Source organism: Corvus brachyrhynchos, unplaced genomic scaffold (genome assembly GCF_000691975.1).
Source record: "Corvus brachyrhynchos isolate BGI_N302 unplaced genomic scaffold, ASM69197v1 scaffold202, whole genome shotgun sequence".
NCBI classification, from domain to species: Eukaryota; Metazoa; Chordata; class Aves; order Passeriformes; family Corvidae; genus Corvus; species Corvus brachyrhynchos.
Window position 1 is genome coordinate 838,055 of NW_008238132.1, and position 8,072 is coordinate 846,126.

At 37.2% G+C, this 8,072-nt stretch overlaps 1 long non-coding RNA gene across 1 annotated transcript in view; it reads left to right on the forward strand.

Annotated features, from left to right (window-relative positions):
* The first annotated feature begins 228 nt into the window (after window positions 1-228).
* The window catches only part of LOC108446612, a 19,355-nt gene continuing 11,511 nt past the window's right edge, over window positions 229-8,072 (forward strand). Inside the window, exons 1-2 of the long non-coding RNA XR_001861874.1 lie at window positions 229-302; window positions 6,103-6,220. This is a non-coding gene — a long non-coding RNA (uncharacterized LOC108446612). The remainder of the gene's footprint in view (window positions 303-6,102; window positions 6,221-8,072) is intronic.

The window sequence follows — 8,072 nt, forward strand, 5'->3', positions numbered from 1 at the left end:
TATATACATATATATGTCTATAGCTTCTAAATATCCACCCTGACAAGATGGGAATTCAGAGATGATTCCTTCTTCCAGTCTTTACTTCCCCCTGCTGTGCCAATGTGTTGAAGTTAAGTAACCTTGAAAGGCTTTAGAATGTGTCTGTGCCATCAGCAGGGGAGTAGAAAGGGAGGTGTATATGGGAGCACTAATACTTAAACTGCAAGCTGCCAACTCCACTGATAGGTCACAAACACTCAGGAAGCCACTGCATGCCGTAGTCATCCTCCTGCACTCTCATCAAGCCTTCACTAAATATGGTAAGTTCCTACTTCCTAGCCCACAGTTGCAGGAAGGATCCTAGAGGGTTTGATAGCTGAGCCTTTCCCAAAGATCATGGATATCAGTGCCATGGAGTTAATGGAGCTGGTCCTGGGGGCTGTTGTGTTCTCCCTTGCGAAGTCACCTTGCTTTTATGAAAAGCTGATGGCAGCTGCTGGGGAGGGGCAGCTGCATGTTTCTTCTAAGGACTGAAGGGCAGCTGAAATGGGTGGTAGTGACCCTAACACGACAGACCTGCTTCCAGTAGCATCTATGATGAACTTCTGTGACTGCCCTGATAATTAGCTTTGAGACAAAAAATGCGTAATTGAGACTCTCTGGTATCATCTGCAGGTGCTAGAACCTGTCCGCTTGCACAGTGGAGGAAGCTACTTAATGGTGTGTGCTTTGGGTGTTCAACTAGGCATGTGATGATTTTTCATCAGTGTTAGCAACAAAGCTGTATCTGTCAGAATTAGAAGGCAATGCCAAAACCAGCCCCAGCTAGGTAATGTTTGTATCCCCAAGGAACAGCTCGTTGAGATTTCTTGATGGGGGGAAGGGGTGTATTGTGGCAGGAAGCATATGTGAAGGAAGAGGAACCCTAAATAACAAAATCCCTTTTGAATCATATTGAAAATAATGTCATAATCAGAGTTTGTCATACATATATATATATGCACACACATGCACATAAATACTCATACAGAGAGCACTTCTAAAATGATTTGAGTGCCTTAATGAGTTTAGAGATCTCACAATTTTATGACAACGCAGCCCTAGTCACTACTTCAGGGTAGGGAGAAAGAAGACTCAGGCAAATGTTATTTTAATAACTTTAGCAGACCATGCATTTAAATCTCTAAGCCCTTCTCTGTTCACACAGACATCCTATCATTAGCTCCATCTAATGCTCCAAATTTAATATCCTTTGTCTTTTCCTTAAAGAATGAGAGTGCCTGTCTATATGATTAAATCATTATAAAGAAAAGGTCTGTCAGTGTTCTTCCTATACAGCAGATCATGTTGAGAAATATGATAGTCCTCATTATGCAGCATTCCTTTCACTGGGCCTGATCGGGTTCCACAAACAGGAAATGTTCAAATTGCCAATACTCATTTGCATAGCTTGCCTGTTTGCCTGCTGCTTTTCCACTGGGACCTGTCCCAGGCTGCTTCAAAACCTTTCAGTGAACACTTATATTATTCTGTTTTTTCCACTCTTGTATTCGTGATCCGACTGATGGTTTTTTATGGTATCTTTTAAACATTTATCTCCCTGTTTACTGCCACCAAAGCAACATGTTTCCTGAGTCTTGTCTATAGAAAAATGCACACCAGAGATTCTTCCTTTCAACAGCTTCTAATTAGGCAGCTGAGGTTGAGGTCTGAGCAAAGCAATTTTAAGGGTAACTTCCTTGAGCTGGCTCCAGTGCTTCCTGCTTACCAGAGCTCACTGCCTAAGAAGCTTATCAGCTAACTTCCTGCTGGTGAGACACTTGCCAATCATCTGACATTTCTCCTTCTCTGTATCAATGAGCTGGACTGCTGTTCTGAGAATAATAAGAAGTAGAAAGAGGAGCTGACCTTGTACAAAGGAGCGTTACGGCTTGCATGCAGAACGCAGCCACTGTTGCAAGCAATAATTCAATTTCTAGGGCAAACACAGTATTAGGTGAGAGTATTGCTGTTTCTGCCTGGAATTCATGTAAATCTGGGCTTTGCACAGCCTGTCTCTTTTGGCTCTTGATATTGGTTGCTTTGAAATTTTTAAGGGATTTTCCACTTTTCCCATAATGAAGGGATGATTCCCTTCTGTTGTTTTCCCTCCCCTAAATTCACTGCCTGACAATGTTATTCTAAAAGCAAGCAAGTTTTCTGGTATGTTGTTCTTAATTCTGCTTTTTCACAAAATGACAGTTCAGTCAGTACAAGCAGCCTTAAACTTGGAGAGGTATGCAGCATGTAGCATCAAAGTTGTTTCTGTGAACTTTGCATTGGACATTGGCCCCTTTGGCTCATAGGTGAAATTAGAAAGTATCCCTCTTTTTATTGCAACTTGGATTAAAAAAACAGTGTTTTTTCCCCCCTTTTATTCTATTTAAGCAAAAATGCTACACACAGAAAGTGTAAGTATTTTGTTTCTGCAAGTCCATGCCAAACTTTTCCCTCCTTACTAAACAGTTACATCATTATTCCTGCTAAACCTAATGTATTTCATCCATTTGTCAGTAAAGAAATTGGGGGAAAACCACAAAAAGGTACATTTGAAGCTATATTTTGTATAGAATAAAAATGTTCATCTGTCCAGATTAAGATTTTATAATATAGATGTGGGGAAAAAAAACACCCAACAAAAAAAACCAGATAAAAATTATGGCTTCATAGCATTCTGTCATTACAGAGTTGTTCCTGAAAGAGCATCTGTATTTATACAATCTATGACGAATTCTGTAGGATTTATACACAATTTATAACCTTTTATTTTTATAGTGTGAATTTGAAATTATAGAATTTGTGGAAAAATTAACCAGTATCAAATGTCTTGAAGTTCTAGAGCAAGGAAATACCTCTGCTAAATTTAAATTAAGTTACAAATAGAGGATGTTTACCACTCAGTCAGTTCCTCCATTGATTTTCTGTGATGATATATCTAAACCAGCTACATTCTTACTACTTACTCACAATTAACTGACTTTATGGAGCTCTGTGCTCTCAGGATTACTCCAATGGAGAGAAGAATGATTTCTCTGCTAAGTATATTCTAAATACTCAGGCACCTAGAGAAAGACATGGATAGGACACAACTTTATCCTTTGTGTAAGACTTTCAGACAGGGAAGGAGTTTATTCTTCTGATTTTTATTCATCCCATATGTTAGGCCATGACACAACTCATTTCTGACCATGCTGCCTTATGTTTTATTGGCTGCTTGCCCATTCCTTGGGGCAATTTCACAACATGTCTTGAGCTCTATTTGATTCACTCCTCTGAGGTTGATTTTGTCCCTTGGTGCCAATGTCTGTAGTATAATTGCCTGTGTACAGGCTGCTTGCAGACAGAATTCTTCTGCTGGGTACATTTTGACACACCCCATGTGGTCCTCATGGTTTGCCAAAGCACTTGCTGCATTACAACCTGTTTTCTTATCAGCAACAAGTGCCTTCTGTGATTTCCCCCCCTCCTCTGTTCACCAGGCATTATTTTTGTAAATACACCTGGATTTTGGGGGGATACTTCTGTGCACAAAAGGTATTTCATAGGTAAGGATAATAAAAACAATCACAGAGTTTGTTGGATCTTTATTAACTGTGAGTCACAGTTAAAAATTTAAAGAGAGAGTAGTTTAATGACATTGATTAGATCCATAAGAAAATTCCAGGCACAACAGCTCCCCATCTTTTATGCAATTAAGTTATTCACCCAGAGAGAACAGAATTAATTTCCCACTTAATTTCCCACTTTGGTATGATTAACCCCACAATATCTTTTAACTAAACCAACAAGTTATTCTAGGCAAGGGCACATTTTAACCCTTCTCACTGAAACTGCGAGAATGCTCAACACAAAGCTGAAGAATAATGTATTAAAAGTGAATACAAGAGAAGCATCACTCTAGCTCACTGGTTTAGGCATTCACCTAAATGAAACAGTGTTTTGTTCAGGACTCTATTTAAACAGCTGTTTATGCATTTTACCTTTATTAGTCTTTGGATAAATGCATTAACACTGACAGGGAAGTCACTGCACAGTCAGTACCTCTAAGTCAGGCAAGAGCAGAGTTAGGGGTTTTTTTGTGAGGATTGTAGTACTTGCATTTAAACAGCTAAATTCCAAATTCCACCAAAAGTCTTTGAGATCAAGTCTTGTGGATATTACTTTGTCTACCTTAAAGGGATACTTTTGCTTATATCATAGCGTCAATATTAGCAGGCATTGTTGATCTCAAATGAGTTTGCAAGTATTCTGGGACTCTGGGGATTAGTTCTACTCAGAGCTGTAGTTTAGTTTATTTCCAAATTGAAGGCATTAAAGTTACTGTGCAAGCATTCAGAATTAATAAAGTCAACTGCAATGAAATTTAATTTTTTTAATACTCAATCACCTGTTTATGGAAAGGTACAACATTTGCACAGATATTCCAGCTGTACATCTGCACTAGTTGCCTTTTTGATGTTACTCAAAAGTTTTGAGTTGGGATGAACCTGCTGAGACTAAAACTGTTAGTGCAAACAAATTACATTAACATAATAATTCAATGCATCCTGCAGGTACTCTGTATGGCCAAACCACAAAATGATGGAATATGCATTGAAAGATCCACTCTGTTGCTAGTGTTTTCTGTCTTTTTGAGCAGGATGCAGGAAGGAAATCCTGTCGTGTCATGAGATTTTAGAAACAAAAAATTAAAAAATGGCCCATAATTACACTGTATTTTTTTATTACTCTTTCCTATCCTTGGACTGAATGTATAGACATAGCAAGTATAAATGGAGAGTCATGTAAACCCACTTTTTTTTATTACTAACAGCTTTGAATTAATTTAACATTTGTTAAGCTAGGTTGCCACTCTACCCAGTTTTCTATTTCACCTGTAAATATATATCTATTTGGAAAGCAGTAATTTTTCTAGATATAAGTGTCTAAGTACCTGTTTAACTGAAGTGTACGTTTATTTATGGCTAGAGAGACATGCTAAATTACCTGAATTTAATCAGGTAATTAATATAACCCATTCTTCAGAAGTGCCTTCTTATTTTTTTCAACCAAGTTTCATTCCTTTTGATTGGTAAAAAGCCAAGGATGTCCTTCCCTCAAGTCTCTTTCTTTTGTACTTCAAAAAAGAAAAAGAATTCTTGCATGAAAGGAAAACAGTTCTGATTTTGTTTTAAAAGAAAATGAAAAGGAGTCAAACTTTCATCTTAATGTTAGTATTATAACTGAAATGCTGATTAACTGATTAGTGACAGATACAGTGAGCTAAGGATCACATTCTCACCTGCTGCACTTTATTACATCTCTAGAACAGTACATCCACATCTCATCCCTGTGGCCAGCCAAGTGTGAACCTGTTGCCAGGCCCAAGTGTATGCTGCACATGCCTAAAGTGCTAAGTGCTAAAGGGTCTTGTGCTCACATTCCAAATTATACACTCGATGTGGTGCCCACATATGCACCTTCAGCCTTGGTTCCATAAAATTTGCACCAAAACAAACTCTTCCTGTGCATTAAACTATGAAAGCTTTATGCATTCACAAAATACCCCTTTTTTTGGTCCTGATGAAAATGGCTGTAGTACTTCATGTGGATGAAACATGGATCTTGATAGGTCCTCCAATCTTCAGTCCTTTTTTCTCCTTTAGAAAATTCCCCACTAGAAGCACTTTCTCAAGACAGGATTGCAGATATGGGTCTCGGTACTGTGGACAGGAATCAGAGTGAAAAGAACACTGTTAAGTCTATCTTTAAGGCTCTGTTCACATCAAGAAAACTGCTTTCTTTGATAATGACGTTATCAAACCCAGTTATTTATTTCATGATATGGAGCGCACTGCCTGGGGCATCATGAATAATTTATAGGCTGAGATTGAAAAGATATTTTTATGCTTGGGCCTTGTATTGGGAAGATGAAAATAGCATTCCATTCTTTAAAGAATTCAAGAAGTTCTGAACAATCAACAATTAAGTGAATTAGAGCAAGATTATAGGGATTTTTTTTTCTAGACAAATGTGGGTGGGGAGAAATAAAATGACATAAAAACCATAGGTTATATATGCTTTGTTATTAAAAAAAAGTAGTTAGATGACAAGAATAAATGGGCTATGCACACTGGTGCTGTCCCACGAATGGGCAGCCTGCAGAGTTCATCCAACAACAATGGAGGAAGAGCCTTTACTTGTAGTCGAATGGCACAAGGTAATTTTCCCCACAGAAACTGGAAGAATGTCCTCCCTTTGACTACATACTGAGGAGATGTTGCTAGAACAATATGTAAAGTCAAAAAGTTTCTCCCCTTAAGTTGTAGGCTCCTTCTCTGTTTTATTAATCTGCAAACATACATTTATAGTGCTGTATAAGTAATACACTAGATCATAATAGAAGCTTCCCATTAGCCATTTCAAACATGCACACCTACAGGGAGAGGGCATTCTTGAAAAAATCAAATTTCATGATTTGGAATTTTACTTTAAAATGGCAGTTTCTAGAAGCTGTATAACGCAGTTATGGTTCTTTAAAATTTAGGGAGGGTAGGAGCAGATCAGCAGCATGCAGTTTCTGAAAAACCTGTGAAATGTTATTTCTAGTGAGTACACTCTGTTTTTCCACCTTGACATTGAACTTTTTTTGTGCTTCCCATTTCTGTATTTGGCATTTCATCACCTTGTACGAAAAGTATTAGGGATGCATGACGGGTGTTAGGAATATGGATCTGAAACAACTGTCAATTCAAAAATCATAGTTTTAAATTTAAATAATTGAGTCTATCATGAAGTTGCTAAATAGAACATTTGGTAATGAGCACTCATGTAAATGAACTCAGAGACAGGTTTAGATACAAGTAGTGGAAATTGTTCATACCAGCAAGTCTCAAGTAGAAGGCGTGGCATAGCTTTTTCTGCTTGAAAATGAACCTTTAATGTCATGTTGGATAAGATATTTTCTTTAACTGAAATACTATGCTGCGATATTATAACTGCCCTTTCTAAGGGATTTTTTTTTTCCTTTAGGATTTTTTTAAATTCTAAGCATTAGAAAGAAAGTATAGAAAAAAAAATAGAGTTTTTGAGACTTGTTAAACTCCTAGAACCAAAGCATTCACAAAAAAAAAAAAAAAAAAAGGTTTCTAGCATTCACAAAAAAAAAAAAGCTTTAGGAGACTAAATATATTTAAGTAGAAAAAATATTAACATGAACAAGATATAACCATATGAATTTTTTTTCAACTTAAATTACTTTGCCATACATTTACAGTTGGTATTAAATGTTTCATCCCAGATTTCAGCTATTGAGAAAAATGAATTTCCATATTTTCTTACGGGAATCAACAGGAAATTTATAAATTGTGCCACATCTGTCAGGAAGCCTAATATGAAAGAAAATAATTTTTTAATGTAGTAGGGAAATTATCCTGCATAGTTAATTATCCTGCAACTTTGCATTCTTAATGGATCAATCTCTTTTGTCATGTCCATGGCTGCTTTAGTGCAGAGAGTCAGTATTCTCAAATTCCATTTTCCACAGGGCTGCTCTCACCACAAGGTTGCTAGTGAAGTTAAGGTATTAAAAAGTATTAAAAGCACCTCTTTTTAGCTTTCTAGAAAACAATCCACTGTTCTTTACGGTGGAAAAAAGAGGGACAGCTCTCTAGCTCAGTACTGTGGGTGTCTCTGAAAAGGAAATGGATAACCATATTGTGTTCTTCTTCTAGGATTCTCTAGATCTGTTACTAGAAAAAACAAACAAAAAACCAAAAAACACCACCACCAATAAAAAAGAAAGCAATTTGGAGAAGAGGTCAACACTGAGCTCTTTTCTACTGGTTGAATGCTCTCAGTGTAAGGAAAGTAATAAACTCTAATCATCTTCTAGGACAAGAGCTATTGGGGGAAGAGAGAGCATGGAAGTATGATCTCTCTCCTTTTTTTCTGGTCTGTTTTGGGTTTTTCTCCCACTGTTCTGAATGAAAATGGACATATGTGTGTGACCAATGTGTATGGATCATGCCTGATGTATGGTGTGCATGTTTTGTGCTTTTCTAGCAAGTTAA